The following is a 13,822-nucleotide window of genomic DNA, read 5'->3' as shown; positions in this document are numbered from 1 at the left end:
TTTCTCTGGTGTGGAATTAAAATATTGCATCATCTTTGTCAATTTAGCCTGCTGCCAAATGCAAAAGCTAAAATAGAGGCTGAAAATGATGCAACACTTTCAACTTTAATGTCAAATTTATTCATGACGCATGCTCTTTCTAAGACAATGACATTCAAACAGTGCAACTTGTCAGTCATATAAAAACTACACCTTTTATGTCAGTGAGTTATTTTGATGGAATAGTATATTAAATTTTACAGCTAATATCTGCCATGTCAATCATATTATGCATCCCTAGTTAAGGCCTTCAAAAAGCCAATTCATTTGACGGATGAATCGTCATCAAAGCTGCAAGCAGCCTTATGTGGCCCTCGCAGCTCACTGCCGCTGCAGCCTAGCGGCAACTGTGTGAGTTCCGGCACCGCCATCCCATTTGCTGTGGTCAACACTCTTGAAACCAACATCAACATGTCTACTGGACACTCTTTCATGTTGTTTAGGTCAAAGGGGTCAGACAGAGACCGATCAGTGTAAAACATTACACTTCCTGTTCGCAGTGGCCGTGGCTGAAGTGATGTCATCATTTGCCCATTGAATATTGTAGGGAACCTTATGGTGATCAATCACCAAAGGTTTGGTGTCACTATAAGTTTTTGTGTAGGAGATAATTTCGTGTTTCATGGCAAAATGTGAAACTTTGAGGCCTGGCCTTCAGCATGCAAGAAAACTCACCGATTTGATGACTTTGGATGATGTCAGTTGGTTAGTTTGTTCATAAGGGATGGCTAAATAGTAGGGATGTGCCGATCAGGTTTTTCCCTGCCGATACCGATACCGATCACCCATGAGGGCCGATATACCGATCACCGATACCGATCACATAATTATTATTTATTTATTTTTTATCATAAACACTACCGGTTACATTATGTGGAAAAAGGAACCATGAATTCACCTTAATTTAGACAAAAACTTGTTTTTAATAACTTTTTCCAAGAAGAAAACTAAACAAAACAGGCATTGTGCAAATTGTACTGCTATTGATAATACTATCTTTAACAGACTGATAACATATGAAGGCTCTGAAGAGGCTAAATAACGCAAAGAGCCAAAATAAAACCTCTCAACATTGCCAAAAAGTTCAAGTATAAAACTTAACATTCAAAGGCAAAAACAGGATCCATTACAATAAACAATCCTGAGTTGCTGAATGAAAACTTCCTGTTAGCATGGCGGCTAGCTGATTACTGCTAGCTCTGATTGGCTGTTTCTGACTGAGCGGAGTAATTATGCAGAACAGGGAGGAGATCGATTATTTTTTTTAGAGATTATCTGTCTCATGTTAGGACAACTAAAGTTTTAATACATATGTAAAATGTATTTTTTTAGGTTAGATGCTGCAGCTTTAAACAGGTTCGGTATGAGAGTCACTACCAGGTGGAGCGGAAGCGAAGCTCCGTCTGTGAAATATTACTACCTGTAGCGTAGCAGCGGTTCAACAGCGAGAGCAGAACCAGCGTCTTACATCGCAGCTCGAAGACTTAAATAATTTTGCGGGTTATTTGTTTAGCTTTCTGACCTCATGCTAATCCGGGTGAGTGTTTGTAGCTGTGCGCTGCTTTACCTGCTATCTGATCCTCCGTATGTCTTTTTTACTGCAGTGTGAGCCTCGATGTAGCCAAACTCCGTCAAGTATGGCACTGTTTTTATGTCGTATTAGCTTCGTTGTGTTGATGCATTTTTGACCTGCTTCAATTTTCCGCAGCAACACGCAGCAAACTTCCCCATTCACTCAGTGCGTTATAGTTCCACATCGCTTAGGATTTGTTGTTGCACGTTTGCGCAGAGTGAAGGAAAGAGGAGACCAGCTGCACAGGCAGGCTGCGAAATGAGAAGCAGGTGATCGGTATCGGTGAAAGAGCCAATGATCGCCGATCACCGATCATGCACTTTTTCACGAAAATCGGCCCGATTATGATCGGTGACCGAGCGATCGGCACACCTCTACTAAATAGTCATCCCTTATGAACAAACCGACCAAGTTTGAACTCAATCGATCAAAATCCCTAGGAGGAGTTTGATCAAATCTTAAGTACAACAGGTTCAATCGTATCTTGTGTGGTGTCCAGCCACATGGCAGGAGCAACACACCACACATGAACTGATTTCACTCACAAACATTCTGATTCCAGACACAAAATTCTGTAAAACCCCACCACACCATACATCAAATTACAGTAAACAAACATGGCCAACAATGCAGAAACAATAGCAATAGTTTGTGAACTTATTTTTAGAAATAAAAAACGTAACAAAAATAAAAGGCATTGGATAAAAGAGTGGAGACAGCACAAGCAGAAGCTGCACAAATATATGGAGGTGAGTTCTGTTTTTTTTCCATTAACTTTTGTTACACTGTGTTTAGATAGTTTTTGTTCTGTCGTTTCATTTAGCGTCACCGGTTAATTATATGATTAAGTTTTTACTGTTTTGATGTCCACAAAACAATTGATAAGTCTACTCATTTTAAAATCTTACCATGTGAACCAGTCATCAGTAAATGTTTTACTACTCAAAACTACAATCTACCTACAATGCAAAGATTGTAGTTAAAAGCCGTGGCTGAATTAATAAACTTATCCTTATAACCAACTTATGTCAACAGATCATAATTAATAGTAATCTGTCTTTTGGACATGGTTGAAAAGCAACAAGTAAATGGCAGATAAGGGCAGTCAGCATCAAAATCAGATCATTGTCCAATTTTGATGAGGTGAAACATATTGACATGCATTTTTTTACAATTTTTTTTGCATTTTTAAAAAACTGTTTTAAACACAAAACCGTTTTAACTCAGCAACTTCACAAATCATTCTATTCGGATGTCCTCAAAAGCAGAGTTTGATGTATTAAGATTTTCAAGACGCTTCATTCATGCTCTTCCACCAGTTCATTCATACAGACCCACCATTACTCCGGGAAGTGGGGGGGGGGTCGTACAGGGACCTGACTGTACGTACCATGGTCAGCACAGAATTAGGGTTTGTGATTACTTCTGATGACAAGCGCTAGTGGCATATTGTCCTAAAGAGGTGACAAGAAACCTTAAAAAAAAAAAGAAAAACAAACAAAAAAAAACCAGCAAGATCAGAAAAGATGAAAATGTACACGTTTAAAATGATGAGATGTAGTATTTTACATTCAGCAGCTTTGAGCAAGATCAGATTTCTCATGAAAATATGGTAAGCATGCAAAATACATCTACAGAATAAGAGTAAGTCTGTAGTTTGGTCAAACGGATAACCTTTGTAGAAATATACATTTTATAAGCTGCATATCAACAATGGCTCATACTCTGATTTTTCTGGTGACATTCAAATTGCTATAGACACATGCATGCAAATCCAGTGGAGCACAGCAGCAGGACAACACAATATCTCCACTAAATAAGCAACTATGAATAGCAGAATAATAACAGAAAGCATCAAAAATGGATTTAATTCGGAAATCACCTACTGCTCTTAATCCGCCGATTAGGATGCAAACGTTCGCTCAGTCACAGTAATGCTTTGTCCCTACTGTAAAATGCTGGTTATGCCGTCAGGCGCCAGGCAGCCATTTAGGTGCATATGGAGCTAGTTGAGTCTCCACGTAAATGGCTGATGCATTTAGAATTTTTTCTTCCTAATTGCCGAGGGCCATCAGGACTCGGGGCCTCCTCCTGACGCGTTTAAAACCGCCTCTCCCTGCAGTACAGCTGGATGAACCATGTATTCGTTACTGTGCGCATTTAAACGCCAGTGTTAAGTAGGCTTTTTAGATGAGTACAGCTCTTTCTCCAGTCTTCGGTCAACCCCTTGAGACTCTGGATCAAACAATGAAAAGAACTGGAGGCTTTCCAAAAAAACGCTTCCATCACAACGTCATAAAATCTCTGTTGACAATGCTATTATAAAAGAAAACAAACACAAAACACCGAAGCCGTCAAAACAACAATACCCATTTTCCTATGACTCGATACCTTTAAAGGTAAATGAACAGTTCGAGGCGGCGGAGCTGGTCGCAAAAATGTCAGCCTGCATCAATAAATAGCAAAGCCAATGCACTCTATTGTCTGATAGCATATCAGCAAATCCACCGGCAGAAAACCGACACAGCAACTAATTAGCCGTTCTACTGCAAATCGAACTCCATAGTCGAGTTTTTAAAACATCTCTGCCCAAAGCCAGGCCTTGCGCAAGTCCTCGGACTCACCTGTGTGTCGTTTCGCCTCGGTGTGTACCGTCTCCGGGTTCACGGTCCGGTCCCCCTGACGCGCTGCAGCGGATTCTCACCACCAGTCCCCGGCACCGGCAGGCAGCACTGACCCGCTGATTGGGCCTCGACAGACTCTCATCCCTTCGTTGCAAACAGTAGGAACGCTCATTGGTGAGACAGTTACTCATGAAAACCAGACAAACAAACGAGTGGCTGCTCGTTTCTAAAGCAGACTCAGGCGGATATTTGATTGGTCAGTAATTTCCGCGGTGAAGAGGAGAGAAATTTGATTGGTCAGGGGGACTCCTGTTGTTTGTGTGTGGACAGAGAGCGGCGTTACTTCGAGAGGAGCTAAAAACTATGTGTTTTTGATTTTAGGAGGGCTTTCAGGAACTTTCACGACTCTCTATAATATGTTACAATACAACTATTTGAAGAGTTTCCTGGATTAGGCGAAGTTAAATTTATTTGCTCTCAGTTTAAAGCCGGAAAATAATATTTTATTAAACCACCCTATATTGTTTTGTTAAAGTACAAAAGATTGAAGGCAGATCAAACATTACTGTCAACTCAGAAGACGTGGTTTTAGTAATGTCATTACTTAGGAAAATCCAATCATTATAAAGCTGTGAGCACTGCAGAAAGCTCCCGAGGGATCTTTATCATGCATTTAACATAAAATGAGGTAATTTTTTAACCAGAAAATCTATATGATTTTCTGTAAACATGCTAATCATTCTTAGTGACAATCAGCCCATACACACACACACACACACACATATATATATATATATATATATATATATATATATATAAAATTCCCTTCTCACCCTCCGCGGGTGGTCTCTTTCATCCTCTGAGGAAATCCTACCTAAACACCAGAGCAACAGAGGCTCAGATCGACCACACCAGACAAGACCCAAGGTGTAGGTTGTGCAAGGAGGCCCCTGAGACAGTCCAGCACATAACAGCAGGGTGCAAGATGCTCTCAGGGAAAGCATACATGGAACGACATAACCAAGTGGCGGGCATAGTGTACAGAAACATCTGTGCAGAATATGGACTGGAAGCCCCGAGGTCAAAATGGGGGACACCCCCAAAGGTGGTGGAGAATGACCGAGCTAAGATCCTGTGGGACTTCCAGATCCAGACAGACAAGATGGTAATGTCGAACCAACCGGACATTGTGGTGGTGGATAAAGAACAGAGGAAAGCCGTTGTGGTGGATGTAGCAATACCAAGTGACCACAACATCAGGAAAAAGGAGCATGAGAAACTGGAGAAATACCAGGGCCTCAGAGAGGAACTGGAGAAGGCCTGGAAGGTGAAGACCACAGTGGTGCCTGTGGTCATTGGGGCCCTCGGGGCAGTCACCCCCAAACTGGAGCAGTGGCTCAAACAGATCCCAGGAACAACATCAGACATCTCAGTCCAGAAATGTGCAGTTCTAGGCACAGCCAAGATACTGCGCAGAACCCTCAAGCTCCCAGGCCTCTGGTAGAGGACCCGAGCTCAGAGGATGAAAGAGACCACCCACGGAGGGTGAGAGGGGAATTTTTTTTTATATATATATATATATATATATATATATATATATATATATATATATATATATATATATATATATAGTAACGATTCTGTGTTTTGGTTCTGCTGGTGCCCATATGGTTATGTGCATTTGTTGTATGTTACATTGTGATCTTTATTGTTGTGTGTATAAAGTTCAACACATCACACCTCAGACCAACCAGATTGCTGTCACAACAGCCCCCACACCTACAAACCCTATACTCTCAGTGTGGGTGCCTCATGAGAGAGAAGATGCGTCGATAACCATGGTGAGGAAGATCTGGGCAGAAAACTGTAGGGGTTTGGGCACCCAGCAGCAAGAACAACTGTGGCAGCTGCTCATGGACTTTAAGGACAGCTTTGCTCTGAGTAAAGATCAGGTGGGTTGGACTCAGTTGGTGGAACATGACATCTTGACGGGAGATGCTCTCCCAATAAAATGTCGACCCCGCCGGCTCCCCCTGGCCCGTCTGGAAGCATGTGACAAGGCAGTGTTGGACATGTTGCAAGCTGGCATTATTGAACCCTCAGACAGCCCCTGGGCGGCTGCTGTTGTCATGTACCCAAAAAGAATGGAGGGTGGCGCCTGTGTGCTGATTACAGGCCGTTGAATGGGGTGACAGAGAAAGACTCATACCCACTGCCTAGGGTCGATGAGTCACTGGATCTAGTGTCTGGCTCCAACTGGTTCTCATCTCTGGACCTTCGGAGCGGTTATTACCAGGTCCCCTTATCGACAAGTGCCAGATCAAAGACTGCTTTATGCACGGGAATGGGACTTTGGCAGTTTAAAGTGCTCTCATTTGGGCTGTGCAATGCACCTGCCACCTTTTCCAGGCTGATGGACCGGGTGGTAGCTGACATCCCTTGCCAAGAGTCCCTGGTGTATCTGGATGACATACTGGTCCATGGCACTTCTTTTGCAACGGCTCTGGGCTCACTCCGTCGGGTGCTGGAGAGAATTAGAGCAGCAGGCCTGAGACTCCACCCAAATAAATGTCATTTCATGCAACAAGAAGTGACATTTCTGGGCCACCGGGTTGGAAGGGAGGGAATCTGCACAATAGAGGACAAAGTAAAGATGGTGGCAGAATGGCCGATCCCCACAACTCAGAGAGATCTTAAAAGTTTCCTGGAGCTGGCTTCTTATTACCGGAGGTTTGTGCGGGGCTTTGCAAGTATAGCGGCTCCCCTGTTCCAACTCCTCCAGAAGAACCGAGACTACGTGTGGACTGAACAGTGCCAGGGGGCATTTGACTGTCTGCGTCAAACTCTGACTGAGGCCCCAGTTCTTGCTCCTGCTGATCCCTGTCTCCCCTTCATCCTTGACACGGATGCAAGTAACGTAGGAGTCGGGGGGGTCCTTTCCCAGTTAGGGGAGGAGGGAGAGAGAGTGGTAGGGTATTTCAGCAGGGCCTTTAACAAAGCAGAGAGGCGCTACTGCGTGACAAGGCAGGAGCTGCTGGCGGTGGTACTTTCTCTGCGCCATTTTAAGTACTACCTGTGTGGCCTGCCTTTCACTATAAGGACAGACCACTCTGCTCTCCGATGGCTGGTGTCTTTTAAAGAACCTGAGGGTCAGGTGGCCCGGTTGCTGGAAGAGTTACAGTCCTACAACTTCTCGGTTGTCCATCGGGCTGGAGCTAAGCACGCTAATGCCAATGCTCTCTCCCGTCGCCCTTGTGCTGCAGGGGGATGCGGTTACTGTGACTGGAGAGAGAGGCTGGAGGAGGAACAGCAGCAACGCAGCCAGCCAGGATCATGCCAGAGTGACTCAGTAATCTGCAGGGAACTGCAGGAAGTTGGCACAGACAGCTGGAGGCATCAACAGGAACAGGATCCTGACATCCAGCCTGTGTTGAATTGGGTGGAGAGTCGAATGAAGCCGCCATGGGAGGAGGATGCTGGGTTCTTGCTGGCAACTAAAGGAGTGTGGTCCAAGTTTGAGGCTTTGCGTCTGGAAGACTGGGTGCTGCAAAGGGCATGGAAAGGCCCCGTCACAGGTGAGGAGCGATGGCAGATTGTAGTCCCCTAAGGTCTGAAAGACATAGTCCTGCAAGCCATGCATGGAACAATTGGGTCCAGACATTTTGGCGTAACAAAAACACTCCACCGCCTCCAGCAGGGGTTTTACTGGGGCCGGTGCAGGAGGGACGTGGAGGACTTTTGCCGCCGCTGTGACCCTTGTACAGCACGGAAGGGGCCGACAGGTCAGTCACACGCCCGCCTGCAACAGTTTGTTGTAGGGGCCCCTATGGAGAGAGTGGCTGTGGACATTTTTCATCACTTACTTGTTAAGTATTTCTTACAGTATTGTAAAGTGTGAGACAAGTTTTTTCTTAAGCATATGCACTGACTGACGGCACTTTTTAAATTTCGTTGTTCTTGTGACAATGACAATAAAGATTTATCTATCTATCTATTTATCTATGGGCCCACTGCCACGCTCGGACAAGGGAAACTGTTATGTTCTGTCAGCTATTGACTATTTTACAAAATGGCCAGAGGCTTACGCCATCCCTGATCAGGAGGCAGAGACATTGGCAGATGCCTTGGTGGGGGGACTGATTAGCAGGTTTGGGGTACCAGACATTATTCATAGTGATCAGGGCAGAAATTTTGAGTCACAGGTGTTTTCTGTCATGTGCAGCCGTTTGGGCATCCAGAAAACAAGAACCACACCATTACATCCCCAGAGTGATGGACTGATGGAAAGACTCCATCGCACCTTAGGACAGCAGCTGGTCATCCTCACAGCGGAGCATCAGCGGGACTGGGACGAGCACCTTCCACTGGTGCTAATGGCATGCCCCTCAGCTGTACAGGACTCCACAGCATGCACTCCATCACTCCTCATGTTGGGGAGGAAGTTGCACACACCAGCTGAACTGTCTTTCGGACGACCTCCGGATGCACCTGCTGTTCCAGCTGGTCCTGAGTATGCCAGAAAGCTTCAGGACAGGTTGGAGTCAGCACATGCATTTGCTCGGAGACAACAGGAACAAGCAGGTGTGCGTCAAAAACGGAACTATGATGTATATATATATTGTATATATATTGTATATATATATTGTGTATATATATATATATATATATATATATATATATATATATAGTAATGATGCCAGCACTCCACAGATGTAGTCCCGCCAAACGGGTTTATTAGTAATCAGAACAAATAGCTATATCCGAGGCCACAGTTCACAACTCCAACAAACCATTGCGCTCCCACAACTAGCTTCCTGCTAACACCCCCCTCGAACTCCTTCCTCTTCCGGTCCTGTCCTGCTGCTCCCCATGACAGATCTATCACATGTGAGCGGGAGTCAGCAGAGCCAGACAGGGGAAGGCCATAACTTTATACACACAACAATAAAGATCACAATGTAACATACAACAAATACACATAACCATATGGGCACCAGCAGAACCATATATATATATAATATGTGTGTGTGTGTGTGTGTGTGTGTGTGTGTGTGTGTGTGTGTGTGTGTGTGTGTGTGTGTGTGTGTACGTGACACACACACACACACGGTGCGGTGAGGTTCATAGCTGGTGAGGCACTGACTTAATCAGATATACAAATATAGACCTCTTGCATGTTATTGTTTACATAATTAAATTGCGGACAGAGCTGGCTGCAGGGCAAAAACACTGTTCTTTTATGTAGCCGCACTGCAGCGGTAGAATAATTCCGTTAACTCAATGAAACTTGGAAATGTGGGTATTAATTACTGCTCCACAGCAAAGGGAAAAACCGTTGAAATACAACTGAAAACCACGTTTTTCTCGCTCTGTGCATTGGCCAAGCTACACACAGACTCATTGCCATAGCAACTGATAACGCCACGAAAAAAACACTCTAATATTTCCCACACAAAGAGCAGAACTTTCAGTCTGTTGCAGTAATATGGTTTTAATGTTTATTTTGCTATTATTAATAAGTGATAGCTGTGGTAAGAGGAGAAAACTATAAATATATAGCTGCACTTGACTGTATGGCTAGCTCACTGTTATGGTCTCTTACTCTGTAGTTGTGGAGTCACAATGTCTGAGATCATGAGCGCCCCCTGCCATGAGGCAAGAGAACTGCCTGCCTCACCTCGAGTCTGTTCTCTGCCGTTTAAAGATCGCTTCTCCGCACACGAAACACGTTACATACACAGTTGCAGTGGCGCAACTACACATTATTCAGGTGGATGCGAAAACATAAATCGGCGTCCCCACCCCCAGGAAGGAACGTCAGGGTGAAGGAGCGACGCTCACCCCCAGGCGACGATACGTGAAGTGTAAAAATCGCTACATTTACCTCGTTATATGCGAGAGGTGAAGGAACGTGAGGCGCGCTGAAGTGTATGGGAAAACATAATCGGCGCGTCGCCCCCTCCAGACGGGGTTTTGGCGTCCCCTCTGGTGCTGCGCCCCTATGCGTTGCATACGCTGCATACCCACTTATTGCGCCTCTGCACAGTTGGTGACAAAAAGCTCTGTATATTATAGACATAAGCTAAATTATGGAACATCAGTTCATATGTTAAATATTTTTAACCATTTTATTGGCGATAAAATGACAGGAGGAACATGCTCTCATAGAATGACAGTTAGCGAGAGGTTGTGCAATCCCAGGTGAGGCTCAGCTCGCTGCTGCCTCACCAGCTTCGTTTACGAGCATTTCAATGGGAAAATGCGAAAATTCAGCGATTTTGAAGAAAAAGTAATCAAAATTGGTTAAGCTAAATGAAAAATAAATATTTTATAGTACAAACCACAGGGTGAAAATAGCTATAAATTATTTTATCATTATTATTTTTCTATGATGGCAGGTGTGGCTCTACTTCACTGGCCTCCCCTGACAGCACGTCACTGATGCTCACATATCCTCGATCACTCCTGCAAGGGCATGTTTTTCTTTTACAATGACTTTCTCGTTCATTCTGAAGACATACAACTCCCTCTATCGGCTTGGTGGCTATTACAGAATTATGATTGAAACTAAAATGCCCCCACTAGTTCATGTCTCTTGCACTTTTCAAACTTACCTCATCATTATGGCAGCAAAACTTTTGGGGACACGAATGGCGTAAGAAGTTTACTCTTGTTTATTCAGACTCACTCAGGTCTCAGTCCAGGTTCAAGCAGCTCACATTCCAGTAACTCAGAACATCCCTGATGTTCTGTCATTTCCCTCAAAATTCGGACTCTTCGCTTCAGATTCAGAAATTCATCCATCTCCAATTCCACCATCTTTTTCAATAATATCCAACTGACTCCCCTGTTCTTCTATCTCTTCAAGCACAATCCTTCATTCATCCATGCTTTTTCAGGTATCATCATTCACAGTTATGACATTCAGATATCACTATTCAGAGAAGTCAACTGATCAGTTTGCTTTCTCTCATCAATTTAATCTCTTCCATCCTAATTCCATCCTCTACGGATATGAGCCAATCTTTATGTTCAGATCAGAATTTCAGCAAGCATTTAATCTCTCGGTCCACACCTCATCTCAGAATCCCATAATGCAGCCACTTTAGTCTTGCTCTCTAGCCATTTCAATCAAGTCCGGCATCTCTCTCAAACTTTATTCCGCCCATTCTTTCGCATAGGAGCCGCCTCTTCAGCATCCAGTCAGGCTATCTCCAATCAGACGTTCCAAGTCTTTGTTCGCTGGTCATCACAGGTATACCGTTCATCCGTCTGCTACAACCTCAGTGATTTATTACAAGCCCATTCTCTTCTCTGTTCAATTTAAATCAGACTCTTTTGGGGATCCTATGTTGGCTTGGGGAAAATAAGAGAAACCGTTTCCCAAAGACCAAACCCCCACGCAGTCTTCACTTCCCAAGCCCTCCATCATTCTCCCCAGATGACCAAATCAAGATCATTCATCTCCTCATCTCCTCATCCCTTTATTCCTTCATCCCTCATCCATTTATCAATAAATCTTGAAATGTATATCTTTGTGGTGCGGTCCTTGCTAGTCAATTAAAGGACAGTATATACTGGTCAAAGTGTCAGGAATGGAGTCTTTAAAGGTGGGGATGAACTAGAAGGTTATTTTCTTAACTCAGGACATGAGCAGGTTAACACTTGGAGACACACTGGCATACATAAAACCCAGACGCAACTCAAACTTAAATACAATGGGGAACAGGTGAGGGAAATAACTAATCAGCAGATACAGGTGACAAGCAAGGGCTAAATTAACAGAGAGAGAACTGGAGAATAACTTAGGTCAAAATAAAACCTGACATCTGACAGGAAACAATACATATGAAACAAAAATAAACCCACACAACACCTCAACACACTGACATCATGACACAAAGGATACATAGATCATAAAGAAGTCACCTTACTCAATCTGTATAGACCACCCAGGGTGGTCTATACACCCTGGGTGTATAGACCAGGGTGTATAGGGTGTATGTTTATCATTTCTGTTTGTCAAAAAGAACATTTTTTGACACGATTGCAACAGAAGTATGTGGAATATTGATATGCGGGGGAGACTGGAACGTTCACTTAAGTCCTTTTCTGGACTCATCCAACAAAATTACAAAGGCTCAGACAGAAGCAATATACATTAAAAGAATGCTTAAAGAATTAGGGTTGGTTGATGTATGGAGGAACTTACACCCTCAAGATAAAAAATACACCTTTTTTTCTTATTCTCATCAGATGAATTCAAGATTAGACTATTTCTTTATACAAAACGTTGATAAACATAGAATAATTAACTGTGACATGGAGGTGAGAGACATATCTGATCATGCGGGGGTGTATATGACACTCCACCTGGATAATGATCGCAAAGAAACCCTGTGGGGGCTTAACAATAGCTTATTAAATAACACTAAATTTAACAGTTTCATAGAAGAAGAATTCAAAGACTATATGGATCACAACAATACAGGGGATATTTCTCCCTGTATTTTATGGGACGCAGCAAAGACTGTTCTGAGAGGGAAGTTAATTATGTGGTCCTCCCATAAGAAAAAAGAAAAAGAGAAATGTTTAAAAAATCTCACTATAAAATTTAAATCTCTAAAAATACAGCGCATGGAAAATAATAATGACCACACCCTACTACAAATAGGACAAACAAGACAAGCTCTGAACTGTTTATAAGAAGACCAGATAGAGAAAAAAGCAAAATGTATTAAACAGAATCATTATGAAAATGGACCCAAATCAAAGAAATTTCTTGCCTGGAGAATACGTAAACAACAAACTGACAGATTTATACAGAAAATTAAAAATTCAACAGATAAAAAGACATATCATTCTCTAAGAGACATTAAAAAATCTTTTGAATTATGCTACGCTCAATTATACACCCAGCCTCACGCAGTAGACCCGTCCTCATTGAGGGCATTTCTTGCCTCATTGGATTTACCATTGATAGGAACAGATCAAAATAATAGGCTAACACAAATAACTGAGGAGGAGATTAATAAAGCAATTTCAAAAATGAAAGGTAATAAGGTGGCAGGTGAGGACGGCTACCCGGCTGAGTGGTATAGACACTTCCGAAAATTATTCACTCCACTGCTTAAGGATTGCTTTAATCATGTACTTTCTGGAAGGGAAACACCACCATCTTGGAGAAGAGCAGTGACCTCAGTGATTCCTAAGCCAATATCCAAACTATACTCACGTCTACAAACAGGGAGAAAATGTAATACAACACATATTAAGGTTAAATGGGAAAAAGAAGCCAAAATAACAATAACTGAGGATGTTTGGTTAAAAATATGCAATTCTGTAATTCATACGTCAAGTTCTGGCCTGTGGAAGGAATTTTCCTGGAAATGCATTGTAAATTTTTTTGTTACCCCTAACATTAAAAGTAAACATTATAACGATACTGAAAAGGCAAAATGTTGGAGGAACTGTGGGAATGTGTAAGAAGAACATTTTCATGTCTTCTGGGAATGTATTAAGATCGCACCCTACTGGTCAGAAGTGATAAAAGAAATGAATACTAAATTGGACTTATATTTACGCT

The 13,822-nt window shown here is 42.9% G+C and overlaps 1 protein-coding gene across 4 annotated transcripts in view; it reads right to left on the bottom strand.

The window, feature by feature from the left end:
- The window catches only part of gatad2b (GATA zinc finger domain containing 2B), a 96,888-nt gene extending 92,462 nt beyond the window's left edge, over positions 1-4,426 (bottom strand). For 2 of the 4 annotated variants that reach the window (XM_088010020.1, XM_088010021.1), the window contains exon 1: positions 4,237-4,426. The gene's annotated coding sequence lies outside the window, so the exon portion shown is untranslated. The remainder of the gene's footprint in view (positions 1-4,236) is intronic. The other 2 variants (XM_088010022.1, XM_088010023.1) reach the window with 2 other exon arrangements.
- Positions 4,427-13,822: the final 9,396 nt, after the last annotated feature.

The sequence above is a fragment of the Poecilia mexicana genome, unplaced genomic scaffold (assembly GCF_051168715.1).
Source record: "Poecilia mexicana isolate PSO_F unplaced genomic scaffold, ASM5116871v1 scaffold_11, whole genome shotgun sequence".
In the NCBI taxonomy this organism is placed as follows: domain Eukaryota; kingdom Metazoa; phylum Chordata; class Actinopteri; order Cyprinodontiformes; family Poeciliidae; genus Poecilia; species Poecilia mexicana.
This window is presented reverse-complemented; position numbering and strand designations above follow the sequence as displayed.